Source organism: Felis catus, chromosome D2 (assembly GCF_018350175.1).
Source record: "Felis catus isolate Fca126 chromosome D2, F.catus_Fca126_mat1.0, whole genome shotgun sequence".
In the NCBI taxonomy this organism is placed as follows: domain Eukaryota; kingdom Metazoa; phylum Chordata; class Mammalia; order Carnivora; family Felidae; genus Felis; species Felis catus.
This window is the reverse complement of record NC_058378.1, coordinates 2,832,359-2,858,085: the sequence shown is the minus strand read 5'-3', so window position 1 is coordinate 2,858,085 and position 25,727 is coordinate 2,832,359. Positions and strand designations below refer to the sequence as shown.

At 38.9% G+C, this 25,727-nt stretch overlaps 1 protein-coding gene across 5 annotated transcripts in view; it reads right to left on the bottom strand.

Moving 5' to 3' along the window:
* PCDH15 (protocadherin related 15) overlaps positions 1 to 25,727 on the bottom strand; it is a 1,549,353-nt gene that overhangs the window by 1,015,410 nt on the left and 508,216 nt on the right. For all 5 annotated transcript variants that reach the window (XM_045040943.1, XM_045040941.1, XM_045040940.1 and 2 more), the window contains one exon: positions 8,350 to 8,400. The gene's annotated coding sequence lies outside the window, so the exon portion shown is untranslated. The remainder of the gene's footprint in view (positions 1 to 8,349; positions 8,401 to 25,727) is intronic.

Genomic DNA, 25,727 nt, shown 5'->3' with positions numbered 1-25,727 from the left:
TCTTTATATATTCTGAATACGTGTCCTTTTTCAGATGCATGACTTGTAAAGGATTTCTTCTAGATGCTGGTTTGACTTGAATCCTTTTAATTGTATTATGAGAATATAATGGGATACGGTCTATCTTGTTAAATGTTCCATGTGGTGCACAAGACACAGTGTGTCATGAATAATGTTTCCAATAAGCTATATATATTAATATAACTACATCGCAAAGAGAAGTCCAGTTATTGTGTAATATGCATCAGTGACTTGGATCATTGAAAAATCGATGACTCTCCAAATCTAGGAACTCCCGTATTTTTACTGCTAGCACAGTTAATCACCAGCAAAGTAAAACTGGGGAGAAACGGTCCTTGATGTGAGACACACCCTTGTGTAATATCAGTTCTGCTAATCCAGTATAATTCTGTCTACTTCCCTTACAGGCATTGGAGGGGAAATAACACCTCCTCTATGGATCGTTAGGGAGACTGAATAATGTCACTGATGTGTAAGCACTCACCTCATTCTAGGTACTTGCTAATATTATTGGTAGCTTATTCAATTCTGCCTCAAACATGAACACACAAATAGATAATTCGCATAAAAAAAAAGTCAGACAGATGTGAATTGCAAAGTATCTCAATTAGCTAGTTGGGAAGATCAGCCATGAAGTGGGTATATAAAATCAGAATATCACAAAGAGATGCTCACTCTCTTTTCCTGCATATAAGAAAGACTGCTATTAGTCAAATCCGTACAGGGAAGAGTCGCCTTAGCCTCCTGAAATAACTACTTGGAATCCTCAAGGACTCTAAAAAATTCTGATACTTTATCTGCAATGATGTAGGTCATAAAAAAATGATCCTGAGAAACTTGAGAAGCAGACATGAGAGCCTGCATAGATAAGATTTTTAATACATTAAATATATTTGAATAAATAGTTCTTAAAAATTAAAAAAAACACAATATGAACAAATGAACAATACTTTAAGTATTGTGAAAATAAATAAAATCCTGGGGAAAACCACTAAGGTTTCAAAATATCATTCATATAAGGGAGAGCAAGGCACTTCACAGTCAAACTTTAACAGTACTCAATAGTATCTTAAAATAAAATTAGAGAAAGATTAACTATTGAGCCAACCCACATCATTTTTTAATCTTTCACTTATTGAACAATTGATTAAAGTAACAAAACTCATTTTCGAAATATTGCCCTTGGTAATACTGTTTGGATGAAGGGAATACACGGACTCAGAGAAACGCACGACGTACTCACTGAATGGAAAACACAGTTGAAGGCAGTCTCTGGTCTTTGGACTGAAAAGATCACTTGGATTAACTTAAATAATATGCAATTAACGTGATTATGAATCCTTAGCAAAGGGTTTCAAAACAAAATATTGCCAATTATCAAGTTACCCTGGAAAAAAAATATAACCGTTTTTCATAAATAGAGATGAAAAGAAGAAAGCTGATGTACCACTAAATATATCTGTTTAAGAAATAGGATGAAGGCCATAGAATGTCAAAAGTATTCAAGAACCGGGGTGCCTGGGTGGCTCAGTTGCTTAAGTGCCCAACTTTGGCTCAGGTCATGATCTTACCATTCCTGAGTTCAAGGCCCGCGTCAGGCTCTGTGTTGACACCTCAGAGCTTGGAGCCTGCTTCGGATTCTATGTCTCCCTCTCTCTGCCCCTCCCCCACTCACACTCTGTCTCTGTCTCTGTCTCTCTCAAAAATAAATACACGTTAAAAATACACGTTAAAAAAATAAAAAAAAATCTTCAAGAACTGTGAGATTATCTGACTGAGTTTAGCATCTAGCTTGGCACATACAACAAAACAGCGAAAAAAAACCCAACATGTAAATAAGATTTAACATTTAATGAAGAATAAAGCCATGCACTCGTGCTTAAATATATGCCTGGCACAATGCACCCACATTCGTGCTTAAATATATGCCTGGCACAATCCACCTACAATGTGGAATTCGTGCTTGTATTAAGTTGGGGAAAACACTGGAGGAAGGTTTCTGGGCCCTACGTGCTAACTTAGTGGAGAGAACATCTCCCTCAGGTTACCTGATTGGCCATCACAAATCTTTAGAAAGTCAAGGGCAGAAGAATAGAACCATCCATGAGATGGATAGGAGGTAGCACACTACCTGAGACACCATTTGTATGTGTCTATTGAAAATATTCATAATCTCCCAGCATCACATACAGGGTTGGACTGGCATAGGTGATCATCTAAACTGACTCTAGTTTTGACTTTCATGCTTAGAACTGCTCTCAAAAGATTTTCTTGCAACTCATCTGGACCTAAAACTTTCTGTCTCTGAAAGATTACAGCTGTAAAACATCCAATGTTAGATGAAACACACCTTCACTTCTCCTTAATTATACATTAAAAATATGAAAACACTTCTTCATGGTCAAAAAGATGAACAAGTCAAGAAAGGAAAGGGAGTGTGTCAGGAAAACTGCTATCAGAAAGAGGGACAACATCTCATAGTAGAAATGAGTGTTCCTTTTGACACTGATTCACTACAGGAAATAGAAGAGGGGATTGAAAAATAAATAATTCACACTGGCTACAAAATTCATGAGACAACTGAATATTATTTATGAGCTTCTCTCATGTCTTCTGGGTACCAGAGCACCACTTCTAGTCTACCCAACACATCAGTATGTCTGAGAAAGATGGGAATAGATTTTAGATTGCCATGCTGAGAGAAGGAATAAGAATTTCAGCTTCTCACTTGCAAATCAGCCTGATAGAACGAGTCGCCTTGCAAATTGGGTCACTGTATTGGGAGAATGGTGTTCACACTCGATTGAGCATAAAAGCCACCAGACACAAGGATTCGGGTCTAGTGACCCCCACTTCTGATTATTACTGCTCCTACAGCTGGCTAGTACAGAGAACAGATGAGAAATATAAGCTTGGTCTCCCCCATTTCTAGACTATGAGATTTGTAAGAGGACAGTAGAGTGACAAATGCAGACAAACCCACAGAAGGAAGGTTTGTTATGTAAGAGAGGATAACACCAACAGCAGAGTACGGTCTCTTGCCCTGATATACCCTTGAGGACTGTGAAAGCTCCATCACAAAAAAAAAAAAAAAAAAAAAAAAAAAAAAAAAGGAAAGGAAAGGAAAGGAAAGGAAAAAAGAAGAAAAGAAGGGAAAAAATTCTTATCAGGGAGAAGGGGGCTCTAAATTGTAGCTTTTTTTTAGTGTCATAAGCATCCTTTTACTGAGAATCTAGCTAAGGAGTGAATCTTCACAGAGGACCACAGAGTGTGCCTCATTCTTCACAGCCAATGGACCTCAGAGTAAGACTTCACCACAGGGAAGGTGTGGGTCACCACTAGCACCTATTCAAGACCACAGACCACTCAGATTTCAGATGAAAAGACTCAGGGCAAGAGGAATGTCATTAAACAGTAGAGGAAGCTGAGCGCCTAAAGCCACATTTTCTCTTATGTCATCGTGAGGTCGGTACAGTTACACTATCCTCCATGCAGCTCACTCTGCACACTGCCGCCCCCACAAACACACACAAAGAGACCTTCTCTAGGGGAGAAGCGGGAGGAGAGGGTGGTGTCACCGAAACACTCAGTTTTTCATTTTCGTTTGTTTTTATCCAAGAAAGACTGGAACTGCACAGTTGGGAAAATTAAATTTGGATTGGTTTATTTATTTATGGGTTTCTTCCTTCTAACTAATAAGATATGGAGGCTTAAGATGTAGTTCATAATAGTGACATCCTAGGGAGAAGGAATTTTCATTTTCTCTGAAGATCCAATACTCAATTTTGTCAATAAAATCATGTGATCTAACTATAAGAATAACGTAAACTCATGAAGGATAATGTGACAAAGGAAAACACAATTGCCAAATTAAAAATGAAGAAAAAACAATAAATAACAGTTGGAAGAAGGGACACAATCATTTACATTAATAGAAGATAAGGCAGTAAAATTTCCCAGAAATTCAAAGTAATAGGGCAGAGAAGAAAGCAACAAACGAGGGGAGAAAGTGATGGAAAACTGATCTGGAAGACTCATTCTATAATTGGAGAAAGTAAAGAAAAAGGGAGCAGAAAAAAAGAATATGGAAAAAATAATTATAAAAGAAACTTTCCTAAAGAAGATCACATTTAAAAAATTGAGTGTCTCCAGACTAACCCGATGAGTGTTACACAAGACATATCCTTCTGGAATTTCCAAAGGTTAATGACAAAGAAAGAAATGTTTGAGAGGGAAGAACACCCAGATAAGAATTAGATTGGCCCCTAAACTGTCTACATCATTAAACACTGGGATTTATTAGACAACCATATACAGAACTCATAAGGGGAAAAAGTTGCAGCTTGAAAATGTTACTCCAGCAAATATGTCATTGTGCTAAGAGAAAAGACATTTTGAGATATATAAGGAACCAGAAATAAAAGGAAAAGTTATCCTTTCTAAAAACTCTACATGAAAAGAAAGGTAATTAATAATCAAGAATTTAAAAATAATAAAAATATGTGCCATGATGCCCTGAACATGAGAATTTTAACAATGCTTATGTGACTGCTATTCATTCACTGTTTAGTAAGTACTTACTAAGTGCTGGACATTTTGTTAAGCTCTTTAGTGATAGTTACATAGTCAATCTGTAGTGAGTTCTTTGGGGTAAGTACTCATAGACCTAATTCCCTGCAGATGGTCTCACTGATGGCTTACAGCTATTGAGTAACTTCTTGAGCAGCATAACTAACCTTTGTGTGTGTGTGTGTGTGTGTGTGTGTGTGTGTGTGTGTGTATTTCTGTGAAAAGGTTTATAAATATTAGTAAAAAAATAAAGTTTATAACCCCAAATTAATAAATACTAAAAAGGAGCTGGTAGGTACACATTTCTATTCCCCATTTTACAAAATAAAGAGTAAAAACTTCCATGATTATATAAAATACATGAATCCGTATTTTCACTGGCAAAAATGTTATGGGATTTCTGGATATGGGCAGAACTCCAAGGAGGCAGTCAACTCAAATCAGGTTCTGGACAGATGCTTAGGATGTAACTTTATAGGGAAGAAAACCAGTTTATAAATTCTAGATAAGCTATTTTGTTGTCATCAGTCGAACACATGTGCTCTCAATGCAGCCTTGCATGTCTGATCACTGCAAAACCAAATGTATAAGAACCTTCTGGTCTGCTTCTCTTAAGAAGACACCTCCTTTAATAAATTATCTATTTCTTAACAGGTACTTTTGTAAAGCACATGCCTAGGACATGGCCACTTGGAATATTTTGATTCAGAGTGTTTTATTTCATCTCTCTATTCTCAAAAAAAAAAAAACAAGAAAAAAACAAAAACAACTTGGTCAATCCCACTAGAAAAAGTTTCCTTCTAGATGGGGAGAGGACATTAGTACAAAACAGAGTCAGTGGAAAACAATGTGCATTAATAAAGTAATGTACTGTTCAGTGCTATTAGAAGACAAAGGATTTATAACGTGTAGTTATTTACAGAGTGTACATGATGAGGGTAAAATGACTTCGGGTTAGTGAGGTTGCAATGGGTAGGAGCGAAGTTAAAAATCAGGTTTGAATGAGCCCTCAAGTGGTGGGTGGTGTGGATGTAGACGAATCGAGAAGTCACCACACAAACAACAGAAGCCATCGCAAAGGTAATGTGGGCTGGCCACACTTAGGGGTGGATGATATAACCCAGAAAAAGAGAGACACAGAATCAAGGGCTAATTCAGACTGACCCGGAGGTTGAACTTCGAAGTCAAAACATTCTGGAGTTCAAGCATCTGGTATGTTATTATTGTCTGTATTGCAACTGGTAACTAGCACGATATGAGATGGGTTTTTATTTGGATTAAAATCCAGTTATCCTAACCGCCAACTAGAAACCTAGGTCCATAAAGAAATGAAAGATATGACACCTGAATGAAGGATCTTTGTAATGAAACATTCCAAAAATGGGACAGGTGGAATTAGCCAAAGCAGTCACCTTCTGCTTGGTTAATATCCTCTGGGCTCGCACATAAGAAGGAGTCAATGTCAAATATTCCAAAAAGCTCTGTAAGCCTGCCTCACGAAGCACTGATTAAAAGAACTGAATACCAAATGTAACCAACAGATTTCCTTTTCATTTATCTGTTACTGAGAATACTAAGTATTTCCTTATCTCCGCCACTTTCAGAAGCTCTCTTGCTATGTGCCTATCTATACATATTCATCACTCTGACAGCAGCATCAAGAATAAAAATTCAGATAAGAAAACATGATGTGCATTGCTTTATCTTTTAAATATGGGACATACATAAAAATAGACATACAAAGACAGCCCCTTAGAATGAACAGTAAAAATAAGCACACCGTATCTTCATTTTTATCCTGATAAGCATACAGCAAAGGCACATACCGATCATTTGGGTTGGGGATATTCTTAATTCTTCTTTCTTCTCCTAAAAGTCAATAACAAGAGAGCACATCTAAAAGGAATCCTAGATTTATTGCCTCGGCGATTACACTTCTACAGATTATTCATACCCCACCACCACCCAGGCAGTGAAAACACTGGTCCAAACACACAGAAGACTTAAGTCATAGCAATTCTTGAGCTGAGTGTCTGGATGAGCCTTCATTGGAAACTCAGACAAATACCTCAAAGACAAGGGACGAGTTCAATACTGAGTAAATTCTTTCTTTTACAATTATGGTACTTTTATAATTCCTGTTCTCTGAATAACACCTTAAAGAAAGCTTTGCCACTCTGCATTCCTTATTGGATTTCATTCATGAAACTAGTAAAACTATTTTAAAGTTTAACTGTATTATACCACTAATAGGATTCCTGAAGAAGGCAAAATCTGGATTAATTGAGATTGTTTTCTTGCAAGATGTTTTTCTACTTTTGTTATCAACCATGTCAAGGATTGAAGGAATAATTAGTTCTTATTATTTTAAGGTATAGGTCCCTAGAAAAGACAAGCTTAATATGTTCAGGGCCTTTTTTTTTTTTTAATTACACATATTATTCTGTTCTCCTAAATTTATATGATCAACAGTGATAAATTAATTGAAAAAAATATCTTATGGTATCAAAGGGTATTTTTCAAGAAGCAAAACAATTGATTATAAATACAAATTAATTATTTTTCTTTCAACTTTCAAGTTTGTTATATTCAATTACAAATACGTGTATTCGCACCTAATTCCACCTCCCTCCAAAACCAGAGGAGAAAAGGCTGAGACACACAAGGCTTAAAAAGATTCCAGATTCTTCTCCCCAGCTGTTGACTTCTTTGGAAGTCCTGGAGAGAAGCTAAAGTATGCAAACATGACTAAAATACTCAACTGTGACACTTGTCCCTTGATTCATTTCTGAGACTAAGATGTAATAACTTGCTTTCTGAGCAATAAAGTAGCTCTGGTCCTTGTAACTGGGACCCCAAGTCACTCCAACAAGACCTTTCAAAGTCACCCGTTTCCTGGCATTCAACTCTCAGAGAAGCCATGGACTCATGGTGGGGGAACCGGGGGTGGGGGGCAGTCACCGGCACTGCCTTCTCCTGCGACAACACATCTCTGCCCTGCCCACCTCCTTCCTCTCAGCAGATGCACAGCCAGAAATGTGCAGACAAGGGTGTCTTCAGAGAGAAAACAATGCCAAGAGAATGGGTCTACACCTCAAAATGCTTTTGTTGTTAAATACAAAATTTGCCTCCTATGTATATAAAGGTATAAACAAAATAACTACATTAATCTATAGTCTCAGATAATATGTAAGTTCAATTTGACATTGCTCACTTTATCATGACTCAGATAAAACAACATAACACCTGAGAATAAAGAACTATGCATTTTTTTGAGTGGATTCTTTTCACTTTGTTAACACTGCTCCAGACTCCCAATTTCAGATTTCATGTTTCTCCAGACACTGGTGAGTGTACACTTCCCCTGCTTTTGTCCTCGCAGAGGTTGGGGTTGGACAGGTGTTTCTGCATGAGGTCCTTACAGTGGGTCAATGCCACATCACAGCTGCCTCATGATGCTTCACAAGGAAGTCTTTGTTGGACGGCACAGAAACTAAGTCAATCAAATGTGTTTATCTTGCTGCAAACAACTAATAATCAAAAGAAGCACCAAATGGTAAATATCTCATTACATGTGAGTTTTAAGAAAACAAGAGAACAGCCACAAATTGCCAACATTATCGATGATGACCGTAACTTGCATCCCCACACCAACTGACATTTGATTCTCTTTATGACATACAACTCCCAGTTACTCAACTATTGACGAGAGTCTGTGTAAGTACACCTTGAAATAAAATAAAATGCGTGGTACCTTACCTTATTTGTAGGTCTTCTGCCCAGTATTCAGGAACATGACACTGAAAATCCCTGTAAATAAAAAGAATCGATGAGTCCAAGGCGCTTTCGAAGGTGAATCTGAGCAATAGTTACACAATTACGGCAAAACTATCAACCACCAAATATTTCATTACAACTGCTGGTAATCATACAATTTTTATACAATTTTTAAAAATCACCCTACCGACTTTCACAAATATAATGCATGACTTTTTCATTAAAAATTGTTATTTCTAATTAAATTTCCATTAACAATACTTTCGATGTATTTTAGCTCCAGATACGATTGGATCATTTGAAAGCTAATTCTTCCAATTTCATAAGGAATATGGAGATGATGCATCAGGAATGTTGTGGTTAGTTTTGATAAACAAGATGTTTTAACCAGTCTGGGTGGTAAATAAATTTAAATATATATACTCAACACGTATACAGTGGTTACACCTGAGGAATCAAATCATTTACATGAAAAGTCCTTCTTCCTATACATATTCAGTATGTTCATTTAATCAAAATGTAAGGGTAGTATATTTTGCATTGCAATAATCTGGCTTTTTGGAAAAGACTGAAATTTTTAAAAAAGACTGAAATAAAGTTTGGGGAAAATAATTGAAACATTAATAATGTGTTTAGTATTATATCTCCCATATTGAAAAATGTAGTTTATCGTGCTGGCTTTGGGACAAGATATCTAAGTGAATATTTGGGACAAGATAACTAAGTTATCATCTAAACTAATATTAACAATATATTTTCTTTAAATTTGTCAGTTTCTTAGCAACTTTAACTTTTCTCAGTAAATGAGACACTGGAAGTAAAATACCCAATTCAGTGCTGAGAACGTGGCAGACTTCTGGAAAATAAAGTGAGAGTACAGTTCCAAGCAAACCAGAAGAGAAGTATTTTATATATTTAATATATCTTTAATATATAAGGTACATATTTATAAATATAACGTATCTTTTATAAAAGACATCTGTAGTATATAGTAGAGCATAATATATGATAGGCAGTATCTTTAATAGATTGATAATATATGAGATTATGTTTAATTCTAAAAGTAACCAATATAACACATTCATCTCTTCTAAATGCAGAAGCGGCAAACTAAAAGTAGATCCAGACATATTGGTTAATACTAAGTGCTTTAATATAAAAACAAGATCACATGTAATAGAATAAGATCACATCAATGATCTCACACAATCAGAGAAGTAGAAAGAACCTTGGAGGCATGCAGAATGAACCCCTATTTTGGGGGGGGGTATAAAATGATGTCCTGAAAGTCAGGGTACTGTTTAAGGTCATGTAGCGCATCTGTACGACAGCTGGAATTAGACCCCGTCATAAAAGGAGTACTGTCACTTTAAAAGATATTACATGAAAAGAAATTCATCTGTGTGAAGTTCCTATAAATAATTCACTTGCTGGACTTAGAATATTTATTTGTGGAAATCAAATGAATATAAAGTGAATCTAAGTTATGCCCCAATATGTTAAAATGATGCACAGGTCTGATGCTAAAATTGTTCTCTCAAGATGTTTTAAAAATCTTTAGTATTTTCCAATTTTATTATTCATCAGGAGGATACAAAAATAAATGTTCATCTATGATTCAATGGTGCTATCTTTGTTCTTCAGCTGCACAAAAATGAGAAATATAGATTTCTAAGTTTGTAAGTCCAAACCAGAATTGTTTTACTGTTAGTTTATAATTGAAAATAATTTAATGTCTATCTGTATTCTTCACATAACCATTTATCCAAAAATTGACGTATTTCCAAATATGAATTCTCAGCGAAAACAGACAAACTTCTGAGGTTCTTAAGCGTGCTGGGTTGTTGCTATTAAGTGCATCGACATTTAACGTGTTCATTGAATACATATTTATTGGTCACTCTGTAGCTTGTGTATTTGGCATTTTTCTAGGCACCTGGAATATAACGGCAAGCAAATGTTTTAAAAATCTTGTACTCTGGCAATTATAATAAAGCAATACACAGTGAATAAGCAACAAGCATAAAACAAGCAGGCTATATTTTAGAAAGTGGTCAGAATGAAAAACGGTCAGGGAGGGAAAGCGGATTGTGAGTGGGGCGGCAGTAACTTGCAATCCCGAGTAGGGCGGCCAGGGGAAGATTTGAGCAAAGCCTTTGAGTCTTTGCTTAATTCATCTAAAGTCTAATAAAGCTTGCTAGCTTTTGGTTAAGATACTATCTAAATTAGTAAAAATAATTAACTTTGTTTGAATTTCAAAAAGAAGAGATTAATTGTTCTGTTACATTTCCACCGGAAAATATCTGTGTACTTCCCATTCTGCAGACATCTTTAGGATTGCCTTTGACATGCTGTCACCTTTATTACTATTGTTTCACACAAACACATCACCAATCTGTATCCCTGTCTGCTTCAACGAGGAGGGTATGTATGGAGATGGATAAAATGGCAGCAATACGTCACTCAAGGAATCGGGTCACTGCCGTGGAGGAACATGGGATACAACTTAATTCTTCGTGGCTCAGTTCAGTTCGTGCCTCTGTCCCAGTGCGGGAAAGTTCTCTCACAAAACATCCTGCCTTCAGAATAACCACGCTAAGAAGCTCCTTAGAAGCCCTCCCCTTTAGCTCGTCATGAGAAAATTAGGGTGGTGTCAGTCAGTCATCACAGAGTGCTCTGGTTGCTTCAGGGATTAATTAGTCAAAGAGGCAGCACAGATTTTGATATCCATTAAGATATCATTTGTGCTCTAGGCTTTGTGATGACAACCATCAAGTGGATGTTAAAATAGAACACAGCGACAGGTGAATGGGGGGTGAAGATTTCCTCAATTGTTCATTTAGTGAAATTTTTCCTGCACAGACTTATCAGGCAGTATGAAGCCTCTAGGAATTATCTCTAGAACTGCGTTCAAATCTACATTTCAGTGTTTCTAAGAGGTAATTTTATCATCTCATGATGATATACACGCCAGTAATCTAATTTATCCAAGAATATGGATTACATGGGCACCTGGGTGGCTCAGTTGGTTAAGCGTCTGACTTGGGCTCAGGTCATGAGCTCATAGTTTGTGAGTTTGAGTTCCGCATCAGGCTCTGTGCTGACAGCTCAGAGCCTGGAACCACTTCGGATTCTGTGTGTCCCTCTCTCTCTGCCCCTCCCCCACTCACTCTCTGTCTCTCTCTCTCAAAAATAAACAAACATTAACAAAATTAAAAAAAAAGACTGTGGAGCTCAATCCCGCAAACCGTGAGATCATGACCTGAGCCCAAATTAAGAGTCACAGGCTTAACCGACAGAGCCACTCAGGCCCCCAGACAAAATCTTTTTGATAATACTCCACATTCTGTAAAAAGTTGATAAGCCCCAGTCACAAATTCACCAACAACAGTTTAATGTAACTGAAACAAAGCCTCTCTCATTTATATCACAACAATAGATTACATTTTATATCTTGATATTGAGTTGTTGGGGTTAATCAATAACCTTCCAACTTGCTTTCCTGTATCATCAGGTACATCAAATGTAGATGCAGGTCTTGCTACCTTATTTAAGGAGCAGGTAGAATGACACCACCAACCAGGAGATGTGGTAACTGCAACGGTAAAATCTCACATGCCTTCACTGGGGGAGCACAGTTCCCCACTCCCTAGAGGTGGTTGTCAATCTGCTCTCGATGTACAATAAGTTCATTGCAGGTGTGGGCTCAGCGGCGCTTGACCATTAGGTCCTTGTTCCCATAAACTGAGAGGGAAGGAAGGAGCCTGGGCTTTAGACAGCCCCAGACGCACACTTGTGTGCTGAGCTCTGCTCAGTGCTCTGGGATTTGTGCACTTGGCTGAGCTGCCTCACCTCCCCGACTTGCGGGTTCTTCTTTCAGTGTATTAGGAAGGCTATCTTTGCAGCACACAACCCAGCTCGCTCAACAACTAATAGCTTGTATCTCTCATCTTTGGAATTATACTTCCTTCTCTTCTTGGACAAATACCTGTAAGTATTTTCATTGCCCTTCCCTTACTCAAATTCAGGGGGGCGGGGGGGGGAGTGTTCTTCCTAAAGATGTCAGTGGGTGGTACCAAGGAAGAGAGGTTGGTGTTTGAAAGCAGGAACATCCGGACAGCAAAATGAACACTGTGGCGTGTCTTGGGTGGGAAGTGGCTACATCATCAAATAGCTGAAGATGCAAAAGTAAGATGTCAGACCGTATAACCTGCCAAGTGTTTAACTTAACGGTCGCAAACCATAATGAATCATCTCCACGGGAATGGAAGCTAACTTCTTTATTCATCAGTGAAGGAAAATCTGTAAAATTCATGGCCATTCAGACATCCAAATAAAATGGCTAAGAACCTTACAGTGGCTTTGTCTCATCTCCAGAGTGTTCTTCTGTGTACAGGCTGCATATGGGACTGTTCCTCAAGAGCAAAAATGAAATTTAAAACATACAAATAAAAATGAAAGACAAAACAGAATTTGGGCAAAGTCATATTTGCATAAACACAATGTTCTGCACATGTTCCTTTTATGGCAGCGTTTCAGCAGTTATTTAAGTGATCTAGCCATTTGTGTGGACAGAAATGAAGTGCAGGGTCCCTCCCGAGGTGCCAATAAAACCAGGCTGCCAAGCCCAGGTGTACAATTGATAATAGGGGGGCCTTTATCCTCAGGGCTCTTGAGCCAATCAGATGGCATTACTGTGATGGCACAAATAATAGTCACCTTTTCTGAACATACGTTTGCCCACTTTTCAATTTTTTTTAATGTTTATTATTTATTTTTGAGAGAGAGATAATATGAATGAGGAAGCGTAGAGAGAGAGGGAGACACAGAATCCAAAACAGGCTCCAGGCCCTGAGCTGTCAGCACAGAGCCCTACTTGGGGCTCAAACCCACCAACGGTGAGATCATGACCTGAGCCGAAGTCGAACGCTTAACCGACTGAGCCACCCAGGAGCCCGTTTGCCCATTTTTAATTACGATGCTATTCTATTTCTTTCAACAAGAAATTGATACCCTCAGTTTATCACTTCTATTGAATTTGATACAGGTCAGGGAAGTTATTTCATGCTTTCAAATTAAAGACAGAAACAAAACAAAACTAGAAATCCTTGCCCTTCGGGGCTTTTTTCCCCTTCTTCATTTAAACTTTAACTTTATAAAATTGTTAGATGATTTGCAATGGAACTACATTTAATGCTATTTTCTTAGAATTATTGTATTTTCATTTTAAATCTTAAGGTGGAAGGAAACTCTGAAAGAATTGATTTCTTGCCATTTATGTAAGGCTGCACTTTAGATGGTACATCTGGTAGAATGTTATCCCATTTAAACATAACCAGAGAAAGGGATAACAAATTACAAGTCTATCTTTGACTGTACAGCAATTTATTTTAATGACTATTCTAAATATTTTCCCTCCTAAATTAACCTGGTGTAAGTTTAATGATATGGTGATTTAAAAAAATCTCACATTGAAACAAAATCTACATAACAGAGTGGCAAAATAGTTTCATAACCATTCCAATTAGAAGTTCCTCCAAGGTACATTTGAGATGATACAGCTACATAACAGCATAATGGATAAGAAGAGAGAGTTCCTTGCCTTGCTCTGCTATCAAAGTGGACTATGGCCTCTGGTGACTTAAAGAAAAACTAAAAATAAACTACAAATCAAGTAGTAGCTTTGACAAATCATGAAAGAATATCAAGTGGAAAAAAGACAGTCTCGTCAACAAATGGTGCTGGGAAAACTGGACAGCGACATGCAGAAGAATGAACCTGGAACAGTTGCTGACACGATACACAAAAATACACTCAAAATGGGTTAAAGACCTAAATGTGAGACAAGAAACCATTAAAATCCTAGAGAACACAGACAGCAACCTCTTTGACCTAGGCCATAGCAACTGTTTATTAGACATGTCTCTGGAGGCAAGGGAAACAAAAGCAAAAATGAACTACTGGGACCTCATCATGACAAAAAGCTTCTGCACAGCAAAGTAAACAACCGATAAAACTAAAATGCAACCTACTGAATGGAAGAAGACATTTGCAAGTGACATATTTGATAAAATGTTAGCATCCAAAATCTATAAAAACTTATCAAACTCAATGGCCGCAAAATAAGTAACTCAGGAATGGCAGAAGATATGAATAGACATTTTTCCAAAGAAGACATACAGACATCTAACAGACACATGAAAAGATGCTCAACATGACTCATCATCAGGGAAATAATACAAATCAAAACCACGATGAGATACCACCTCACACCTGTCTGAATGGCTAAAATCAACGACCCAAGAAACAACAGATGTTGGCAAGGATGTTCCCACTGTCGGTGGGAATGCAAACTGGTGCAGCCACTCTGGAGAACAGTACGGAGGTTCCTCAAACAGTTAAAAATAGATCTACCCTATGACCCAGCAATAGCACTGCTAGGAATTTACCCAAGGGATACCATAATGATGATTCAAACAGGCACAGGAACCCCAATGTTTACAGCAGCACTATCAGCAACTGGCAAACTATGAAGAGAGCCCAAGTGCTATATACACACAATGGAATGTTACCCAACCATAGCAAAGAATGTAGTCCTGTCTTTTGTGACAACATGGATGGAGACAGACAGTTTCATGCTAAGTGAAGTCAGAGAAAGATAGGATATGATTTCACTCATGTGTGGAATTTAAGAAACAAAACAGATGAACATGTGGAAGGGTGGGGGGTAAAAGAGAGAGAGGGAAACACACCATGAGAGACTCTTAAAGATAGAGAACTATGGGTTGATTGAGGGAGAAGAGTGAGTGATGGGTACGAAGGAGGACATTTGTTGGGATGAGCACTGGGTGTTGTATGTAAGTGATGAATAACTCATTTCTACTCCTGAAACCAGTATTATACTACATGCTAACTAACAGAATTTATATAAAAACTTGGAGAAAAAAAAAAGATCTTTAGGACTATTCCAAAATTTGTTTATCATGATCCCTGTATTTTTCCCAAAACTTTATTCTACAGTTTTATTTTTAATTTTAAGGATCAGAATAATTATGGAATATATGTTTTCACATGTAGTATTAGTCTGCCTGGAAGAGAAATGGAGGTGTTCAATTTTGTGAAAAGGGGGGGTATACAGTACTGTGCACTCCCTCTGAGAGTGAAGAAATTCTCTTTCTAAACAAGCTTTCTGTTTACCTTTCTGTAGTACGACCAGCCGAGGACAATCATATTTTCATAGAGGAATTCAAAAGAACAAAGAAAAAAAAAGTAGTAGAGACTGTGAGAGTGAGTCTGTTCTAAACCAGGAAAAGGCATAGGCAGGCAGTTCCTTGAATATTTATAAAGTCAATTTATTTACTTTTATTTTGGTAATGCTTATTTATTTTTGAGAGAGAGAGAGAGAGAGAGAATGAGCTGAGGAGGGGCACAGAGAGAAGGAGAGAGAGAATCTAAGTAGGCTCCGTGCTATCAGCACAGAGCTCGACTCGGGGCTCCAATTTATGAACCAGGAGATCATGACCTGAACCAAAGTTGGACACTCAACCAACTGAGCCACCCATGTGCCGCTGTAAAGTCAATTTCTTAAACCTCCATTAGCCACTGCTATAAAATACCAAAAGAATAAAGTTCATGTAATATTCTTTCATAATTTGGTGATGTGTTTAATAGATTGAAAGTAATTGATAATTTTATCATAGAAAGAACCATGGTCAGAAAAAAAAAAAAAAACCTGCTAAACCTATTCATTCATTAAAGTACAAATCAAAAAAACAAAACAAAACAAAACAAAAAAACAAAAAAAAAAACAAAATAAAAAACTGAATGATTTTCAAGCCATCCTCAAGTCTGATCACATCATTCCAGTCCCCAACTTTCTTACCTGTGATAAATTTCTATGTGCTGTTTCTGGTACTGTGGCTCATTACAAGGGCAAGTGGTAGTGTGGAGGCAACCCAAGAGGGTGGGTGTACAGAAAAAAACAAAACAAAACAAAACACAATACAAAAAGGATTAGGATAAAATATGGGGGAGATTTATTTATTTTTTTAATGAACTTTTGCGGGGCGCCTGGGTGGCTCAGTCATTTAAGCCTCAGACTTCAGCTCAGGTCATGATCTCATGGCCCATGAGTTCAAGTCCTGAATTGGGCTCTGTGCTGACAGCTCAGAGCCTGGAGCCTACTTCAGATTCTGTGTCCCCCACTCTCTCTGCCCCTCCCCTGCTCACACTCTGTCTCCCTCTCTCTCAAAAATAAATAAATGTTAAAAAACTTAAATGAGCTTTTGCCTACTGAGTATTTATCACACAATAGGCATTTTGTATTAATTTCCTGCGTTGGTTTGGACCCCATGGTTGGTTTTGGCCCCACTAAGAGGCAGGGATCACTACCACTAGGTCAGACTCCTACGAGGAAAGCGGTGCTCAGAGCTGTCTGAGGTCCCATAGTGCAACAGTAAGTGGCAGAGAGGGTGTCTGGCCTCAAAGCCCAAGCTCTTCTCAGCTGTACAAGTGCCATTTTTCAGAGATGTTGTTGACACAGTGAAATAGAAGAACTATACCCAAAGCATTTCTTTTCCTTTTTTTCTTCTTTTTTTCTTTCTTTTTTTTTTTTTCCTTGAGCAAGGATTTAACAAAAACTTGAAGTTGGACACAGGCTTTAATCCCTTCAATTCTTTTAGCCATTATTTTGTCATCATAACACAATATTGTATTCCTTTCACCAAAATGCACAAAATCCTAGCATAACCAATGATTTCAGTTGAGAAATTATGTAATGAACGCAGCAAATATAGTTTCCAAAATGCTGTCAAAGAAACAAAATCATGCAATTATAAATTCTTCCATGTCATCTTTCATTTCTAATGCAATGTGTATTTCTGGATTATTTCTGAGGCTTAGCAACGGTTCAGACAACATCAGATTACTTGCAAACATAAGGAATCTCAGGTCCTAGGACAGTCTCAGGGAGTCTGAGAAGGCAAGGCTTTTCAAGGAAACTAGGTCATGGAAGAGAGTACCGCCATAATCCTTAGAAAGCTGGACACCATTGTCTTTTCTAGAAGGATATGTGGTACAATTCTCCCCTGTGGGGAAGCAATAGGGATAGAAATCTCTGGTTCAACCAAAGCTGTTCTGTTGGAACTATGTTGCATGTATATTAAGAATACAGAATTTGTTCCCTCTCAACTTTTCATTTTGAATATAATAAGCCATTTTAATGCAGATTAACAGATTTACTTTCTAAATATACTCAGATTAAGCTAATTTGGCCAATCCAATTCAGCCTCCCACGTGGTGACAATGCACACTCCAGAGGTTTTAAAAAAAGGGAAGTCACCAATGAGGACAAAGGAGGAAGAGGCACCTCTGACCCTCCACCCCAAGGTCAGACTCAGCTTCCTGCCCATGCCAAACTACCAAAGAACTAAACCCAGTACTCCCTATGCAACAGTGGACAGAAATCAAAACCCAGTGGTTCGGAATTTTCCAGGTCTCAAAGAGAATTTGATGCCTAATTTGTACTGAAATAATGTCAGAATATTATCCACATCAGTGAAAGTCTGTGCCCTATCAACAGTGGGGGACCCCGGTGTCCATTCTCTCCAGACATGGTCTTTAACACACAACCCTGGGGCTCCTGGGTGGCTCGGTGGGTTAAGCGTAGGACTCTTGATTTAGTTCAGGTGGCGATCACATGGTTTGTGGGATCAAGCCCCCTGCTGGGCTCTGCACTGAGCATGGAGCCTACTTGGGATTCTCCCTCCCTCTCTCTGCCCCTCCCCTGTTCAAGCAAGTGTACACGCTATTGCTCTCTCGTTCTCTCTCTCTCAAAATAAATGGTAAAAATTGATTAGGTCATTTTAGTTTCCTCCCCACTTTATTTACTTATTTAAAAATTTTTTAATGTTTATTCTTAAAGAGAGAGAGAGAGAGAGAGAGAAAGAGAGAAAGCGAGCATGAGTGGGGGAGGGGCAGAGAGAGAGAGGGAGACACAGAATCCGAAGCAGGCTCCAGGCTCTGAGCTGTCAGCACAGAGCCCGACGCACGGCTCAAACCCATGAACTGTAAGATCATGACCTGAGCTGAAGTTGGACACTTAACCAACTGAGCCACCCAGGTGCCCCTCCTCTCCACTTTTAATTTCAACTACAACAATTAAAGTGTACCTCCATCCCAAAAATCCTAGTAATTCTACCAAACTAAATTATAAAGAAAATAAATGCATACCTGCCTAAATGCATACATACATTCATAAATCAGAAATCAAAGATTTCAAGTTTTATTCCATTTTTTCCTTGTCCAATTTCAGAATTAAGGCTACTGGATTTGTGTCAGGGGATTGTAACAGATGATGTATGTCAGATGCTTAGCACAGGGCTAGGCCCTTAACTGATTCTCACAGATGGTCTTCCTCCATCATCCCCTAGCCCGTTTGCTGGGGAAATAACCCAGAGGACCCGGAGGAGAGTTACAGAGAGCACAGCACTTTTGGAAATACAAAAGATAAGGGCACTGACTTATAAAGGTGCACGTGGGCATACTATACCAGAAAGAATACAGTAACTAGCACCTTTGCATAGGATATTATGTCATTCGCTATCGTCTTTGGGGACACAACATTCCCCTTCTATCACATGCATAGGAACAATTCAAATGACTTTCCTTTTTCATTTTTTTCTGTTTTGGCTGAGAAATCTTCAAAATCCCACCATTAATCCCTCCATCTCTGAAGCATCAGTCTCTAGCTCATACAGCCAGCTATGCATGCAGTGAGTTATGGGAATGTCTGTTTTCTCATAAGATTTTTAGGTCCTAAGGTGCAGAGGGCATGGTCTAATAATTGTTGTCTCCTCAGATGTTGGCATATTATCTGGAAAATAGCCAGGTATCTAATAAATGTGAGTACAATGGCAATATACAGCCAACAGACCCATAGATCCATGGTGGGCCTTGTAGCCTTTCATGTTCTGATTTTTGTGGGCCATGTGAATTCCCTCATAATGGCAGAAGTCACACACAAAACTTTCCATGGGTGTACACATCACTAGCTATTCAATTATAATACAAAAGCATATTTTGCCCTCTTAAAAATAGGGTTTGGAGGGGCGCCTGGGTGGCGCAGTCAGTTAAGCGTCCGACTTCAGCCAGGTCACGATCTCACGGTCCGTGAGTTCGAGCCCCACGTCAGGCTCTGGGCTGATGGCTCAGAGCCTGGAGCCTGTTTCCGATTCTGTGTCTCCCTCTCTCTCTGCCCCTCGCCCGTTCATGCTCTGTCTCTCTCTGTCCCAAAAATAAATAAACGTTGAAAAAAATTTAAAAAAAAATAGGGTTTGGGGCACCTGGGTGGCTCAGTCAGTTAAGCATCTGACTCTTGATTTCAGCTCAGGTCATGATCTCACAGAATGAGATTGAGCCCAAGTCAGCTCTGCACTTGACAATGTGAGCCTGCTTGGGTCTCTCTCTCTCTCTCTCTCTCTCTCTCTCTCTCTGCTCCTCCCCCTGATTGTTTTCTTTTCCTCTGTCAAAATAAATAAATAAATAAATAAATAAATAAATAAATAAATAAACAAACAAACACATAAATACATACATACTTTAAAAAATTGGATAGAATTACCAAACAAGAAAGACAAAAGTGGTTAGAATAATTATTACATAGCCTGCTAAATAAAGCCCAAATATATCCCAGGTATGTTTCCAAAAGAGTGACTGGGAATCTCTGATTTCCACTCAATGTATAGTCATACAGTGTCTTTTCCTTTCCTCCTTTGCTTTTATTCTTGAAAGTACAGTGAGAAGAATATGAACGAGAAAGCCCCCTTTGCTCCAAGTGCACTAAATTTCCCTCCAAACCTTTCTCAGCATTTTAACTTTTGACAATTACTCCACAACGCACTGTCATGCGGTAAAGTCTTCAGATGCTGAACTCAGTCGTTATTTAAAGTCTCTGCCGTGTTGATAACCATCTGGTGTACTGGTCTGTGCCCTCATGTGCCTCAACATTAACCTTGTCATTGTTACGGTTGTTGCTGTTAGTAGCATTAAGGTTGCCTGGAAATACATGCTTTTGTGGAGCTGGTACTTCCAAGAATGTATGAAACTGATTCTCCTTGGTCCCCAAACTGTCCCTTAAGTTTATGACTATGAAGTACAGTAATAAATCAAATGGTGTATATTTATGATTATGCAATGGTAGGATTTAGGCACGATTGGATTTTGTACTGTAAGTTTTTGGATTCGTAGTAAGAGAATTTTCAAGAATCAGTGAGGAATTATATCCCTATATCAGTCTGTGAGAACTGGGCATTCTCCATCAAAGGCAGCTCAACCCTGAGCTGGTCCCAGGAAGTGAAGGACCCTGGGACCTTTCTCAAGAGGTCTGCCGGTGGGTTAGTGGGATCCTCTGACAGAAGGATCCGTTCTCTTTCTAAAGAGGCAGATCCAGGATTCCTTGGGAACCCAAAGGCTCTAGAGACACCCCAAACACCTGCTGTCCTCATCAGTACAGTGTCCCCCACACCACATGGGGAGACTTGGGTCTTCCTGAGCAAAGGCCTCGATCCCCTTCTCACTATAGCTCTGAAGGGTGGCATTATAAATATATTTTGTTTTCCTTCTACCTGGGTGTCTCGGTGCTTTGCTTAATGGCCTGCTTGATTAGAAAAAAAGTGAAATTTTTGTTAGCTTCATCCTTCACAGAGCTAAACGACTCTTTGATCAGACTAAACTAGATGGTACCTTTGAGAACCCAGGGCTGACACTCAGGGTTGAGATCAGAATTCTCACTGCCTCCTGGGAACCATACATTTACCCTTGTTGGAGCGCCTATCCACAATGAAAATGCAGCTAACTATCCCTCCATTTTACTAAAGAGGTCCTGATAATAGGTAGCATGTCTTTTCTTCCTGATTTTATCCTCAGTATCCAGCAAAGAGCATGCAAAAGAATGGGTTTTTATTCAACGCTTATTGAATAAATAAATACATGAAATGTTCACTATCTGCTGAGTAAGTAAGTGAGTGAACAAACAAGTCACAAGACAGGAACTACAGAGACAGGATTCTTGGAGGCCAGTTCTCAGCAACGGATGGGACTGCAGTGTGTGGTCCGGGTCCACCAGCCTTCCCAGTGCTCGGGTGAGCAGGACTGGTCCACAGGCCTGTAATTACCTACTCAGACAGCGGAGCACGAACACTTGTCAGAGCTGGGGACAGTGCTCAGCTAACAGGACAGGACCTGTTCAGAGGCATGGAATAATAATGAAAGAATGAAGAAAATAAGCATTAATCCGAAGGATGTAGTAAAGCATCTCCTTAGCACTTGGTACCCTGTCTATTTTTCATCCTTCCAGCTCTTTCTGGCAGCTCTGTTCTGAAGCAGCTCATTCGGGCCTGAGATACAGTTCCACTAGATAAGCGTACATCCCATAGAAGGAGCTCAGTTCCCACCATGCTTACTTTTAGAGGAAGAGACAGGTTCTCCAACACAGCTAGATTTCAGCTGGCCATGTATCAATTAGGACGAATTTTTGTTGTAAATGACAGAAATCCTTAAATGAAACTGACTTAAGAAGGAGGCGGGCGGATATAAATAAAAAGTGGAGACATGGTTCAAAGATGAGCTCAAGAGACAATACCGGAACTTGGAAGAAAATGCTAACAGTGGAAAGGAAGCCCAAAGAGACAGAAATATCGGAGTTTCCAGACACAGACTTTAAAATCTCCCTTCTAAAACCATGCAATAGCTCTACTGTGTATTCTCATTTTGCAGGTGGAGCATAATTAGGTCCAGATAGGCTAACTCAGTCTCCCACCCGCACCCCTGCTCTGGCTCGTGCGGTTACCAGATGAGCCAGAGTGAAATGCTGAGCTTACTACAGACCCCACTCACTCTCCCCAGCTCACTGCCCTGTTTACTAAGCGATTAGAGGAAGCGCAGGAAATAAAAATGAGAGAAATGAGGACACAGAGAAAACCTGCGCACAGGGAATCAAACCCAGGAGTGACCATGAAGTTCCCCCACTGTGGGAACAGTCACATTCTGTTCAGCCAGTATCTCCTCTGCTGAAAAAGAGCTAACCCACCAACCCCCCACCAGCCCCGCTTCTCACAATTGTACCTCCCACTTCTTCAGCACTTGACTCTGTGCTTTTATTATTATTATTTATTTATTCTCCTGTTAACGTACAGTATAGTACAGGTTTCTGGAAGGGAACCCAGTGATTGATCATTTACATACAACACGCAGTGCTCATCCCAACAAGTGCCCTCCTTAATGCCCATCACCCATCTACCCCATCCCCCCACTGACCTCTGTCCAGCAACCCTCAGTTTGTTCTCTAAGTCTTTTATGGTTTCTCTCCCTCTATGCTTTTATCTTATTTGCCTTTCCCTTTTCCTATGTTCATCTGTTGTGTTTCTTAAATTCCACATATGACTGAAGTCATATGATATCTTTCTTTCTTTGCCTGACTTATTTTGCTTAGCACAACACAGTCTAGTTCCATCCTTGTCATTGCAAATGGCAAGATTTCATTCTTTTTTATCGCCGAGTAGTGTTCCATTGTGTGTGTGTGTGTGTGTGTGTGTGTGTGTGTGTGTGTGTGTGTGACACATCTTTTTTTTTTTTCTTAACTTTACTTATTCTCAGGTTAGTTAACATACAGTGTAGTCTTGGTTTCAGGAGTAGAATACAGTGATTCACCACCTACATGGAACACCCAGTGCTCATCCCAACAAGTGCCCTCCTTAATGCCCATCACCCATCTAGCCCATCCCCACCCACCTCACTCCATCAACCCTCAGTTTGTTCTCTGTATTTATGGGGGGGGGGAAGGAAAGTCAGAGCACAAAAACAACCCAAGGCACAACATCCTGGAGAATTAAAAATAAACATAAGCAATCGGGGAAAGGGAGGGGTGGAAACTGGTGGGTTTTGAAGTCAGAGAAAAGGAAACTCTAAGAGCAATGGCCACAGAGAAGATCAATAAAGACCAGATCCCAGCAGCCAAATCCCAAAGGAGGCTTCAGTACATTTAGCAAGTGAGGTCTCTAAAAAGATTAGGGAAAGTGTCTTGAATGAAGAATATCCACAAGCCAATAAACTACAAGATAAAAGTACACAATGTGTATTAAGAGCATAATTCAAATACAGTAAGTTAAGGACAGAAAGAGCCCAGTAGGAAAGAGACACGATAAAAACAATGATAAAAATTTAACTGAAACACATTGCTAACTTTTTGCCAAATTGTGCCAGATTTTATGTGTTAATCATCCATTGGTCTTTAACTGTAACAATCCGTGCTTTTAATAATCATTATTAATTATATTTTTGCAGGATGTGGGAAGAGCAGACGATGCATTAACCCTAAATCTTTTTTTTTATTTAAAAAAAATTTTTTTAACGTTTTATTTATTTTTGAGACAGAGAGAGACAGAGGATGAACGGGGGAGGGGCAGAGAGAAAGGGAGACACAGAATTGGAAGCAGGCCCCAGGCTCTGAGCCATCAGCCCAGAGCCTGACGCGGGGCTCGAACTCACGGACCGCGAGATCGTGACCTGAGCCGAAGTCGGCCGCCCAAGCGACTGAGCCACCCAGGCACCCCACCTAAATCTTAATAATATCAATTTTTTTTCATCTTTGTCCAGGATCTTCAATTTCCTGTTTATCTGTCATTATATAGTGTCATTGCATAGTGAAATCTTAAGGATTTTCACCCCAATATCTTTCAATATTACAACAGAAACACTATATTAGTTAAAAGTATGCATTTCCCAATGTGAAAATCTGAATTATATTGTGCACCTTAAAAGTTAGACGATGTTATATGTCAATTATATCTCAATAAAACTGAGAAAAAAATAACGAGAAAAAATCGAATACGCTTTCAAAATGAAACAAAACAAAAAAACCAAAAAACAAAAACAGCACCATGCCAACATTGGAGCCCAACACAAGAGCAAATAAGTGATATGGTCCTGTCTTTGTTTAAACTGTTGATGCTCTGTTCCTTGGGGATATTTTCCATTAATTTTGATTTTTCATATATTGCATTAATATGTCATTTTGGAAACAGTTAAGTTTTATAATATTATTTTTTAACTTTGTATTTATTTTAGGGAGAAAGAAAGAGAGTGAGTGTAAGGGGAGCAAAGGAGAGGCAGAGAAAGAATCCCAAGTAGGCCCCCACTCAGCATGGAACCCGATGTGGGGCTCAAACTCACTACCCTGGAATCATGATTTGAGCCGAAATCAAGAATCAGATGTTCAACCAACTGAGCGACCCTGCACCCCAAGTTTTCTATTATTATTAATAAAACAGGACTACTGCTTACGAAAATGAAGATACACAATTCAACAAGTTTAGATATGCAAAAAAATGCTTGTCCATTGTCATAAAAGATTTTTGTCCCTTTTGAGGAAAGTAAGCTGATTAGTTTTCTAATACCTGGAGACAAGAGTGGGTGGGTCACTATGTGCATAAACTTAAAAATCTAATTCTATCCAGCATCTTAGTCTACCTATCTGCACACTATTTCCATTCATTATTTGAATAAATTGAGCTCTTAATTTTCTCGGCATTAAGCAGCATTTGTTTTTATTTACTTATTTATTTATGGGAAAGATAGAGACAGAAGGCAAGTGGGGGAGGGGCAGAGAGAGAGGGAGACACAGAATCTGAAGCAGGCTCCAGGCTCTCAGCTGTCAGCACAGAGCCCCGCATAGGGTTTGAACTCACGGGTTGTGAGATCATGTCTTGAGCTGAAATCAGGTGCTTAACCACTGAGCCACCCAGGTGCCCCAGCATTATGCAACATTTGAAACTGGACTCCACTATTTGTAAGGGTTTCATTCTAACATGTGTCAACATTTAACAGAAATGCTATATTAATTTGAAACGTGCATTTCCCAATGATGTGAAAAGTTGAGTTACATTGTACACCTTAAGTTTTGTTTTAGTGACTTTCATTTTGGTTTGACACTGTGGTGTGTGTGTGTGTGTGTGTGTGTGTGTGTGTGTGTGTGAGAGAGAGAGAGAGAGAGAGAGAGAGAGAGAGAGAGAGGAGTGTGTGCACCTGGGTAAGAATGCAGGCCAGCTGAGGAGGCACTGGAGAGAGAACTCATCCCATCTTGGACAAGCTTCCTAATCTATAGAGGGCTCATCAGTTTCCTTTTGATGATCTTTGTTGTTACCATCACTAGAAAGTCCTATTACTTAAATTAAGCGTTTAGAGGATAAGCTATGGCAGTTAAAGATCCATATGAATAGTCTAGAAAGTGAAATGTGAAGAATGAGATTAATCGTAAACCCTGCCTTAGTTTCGTGTAATGAATCCTGCTAATAATCATTCTCTGC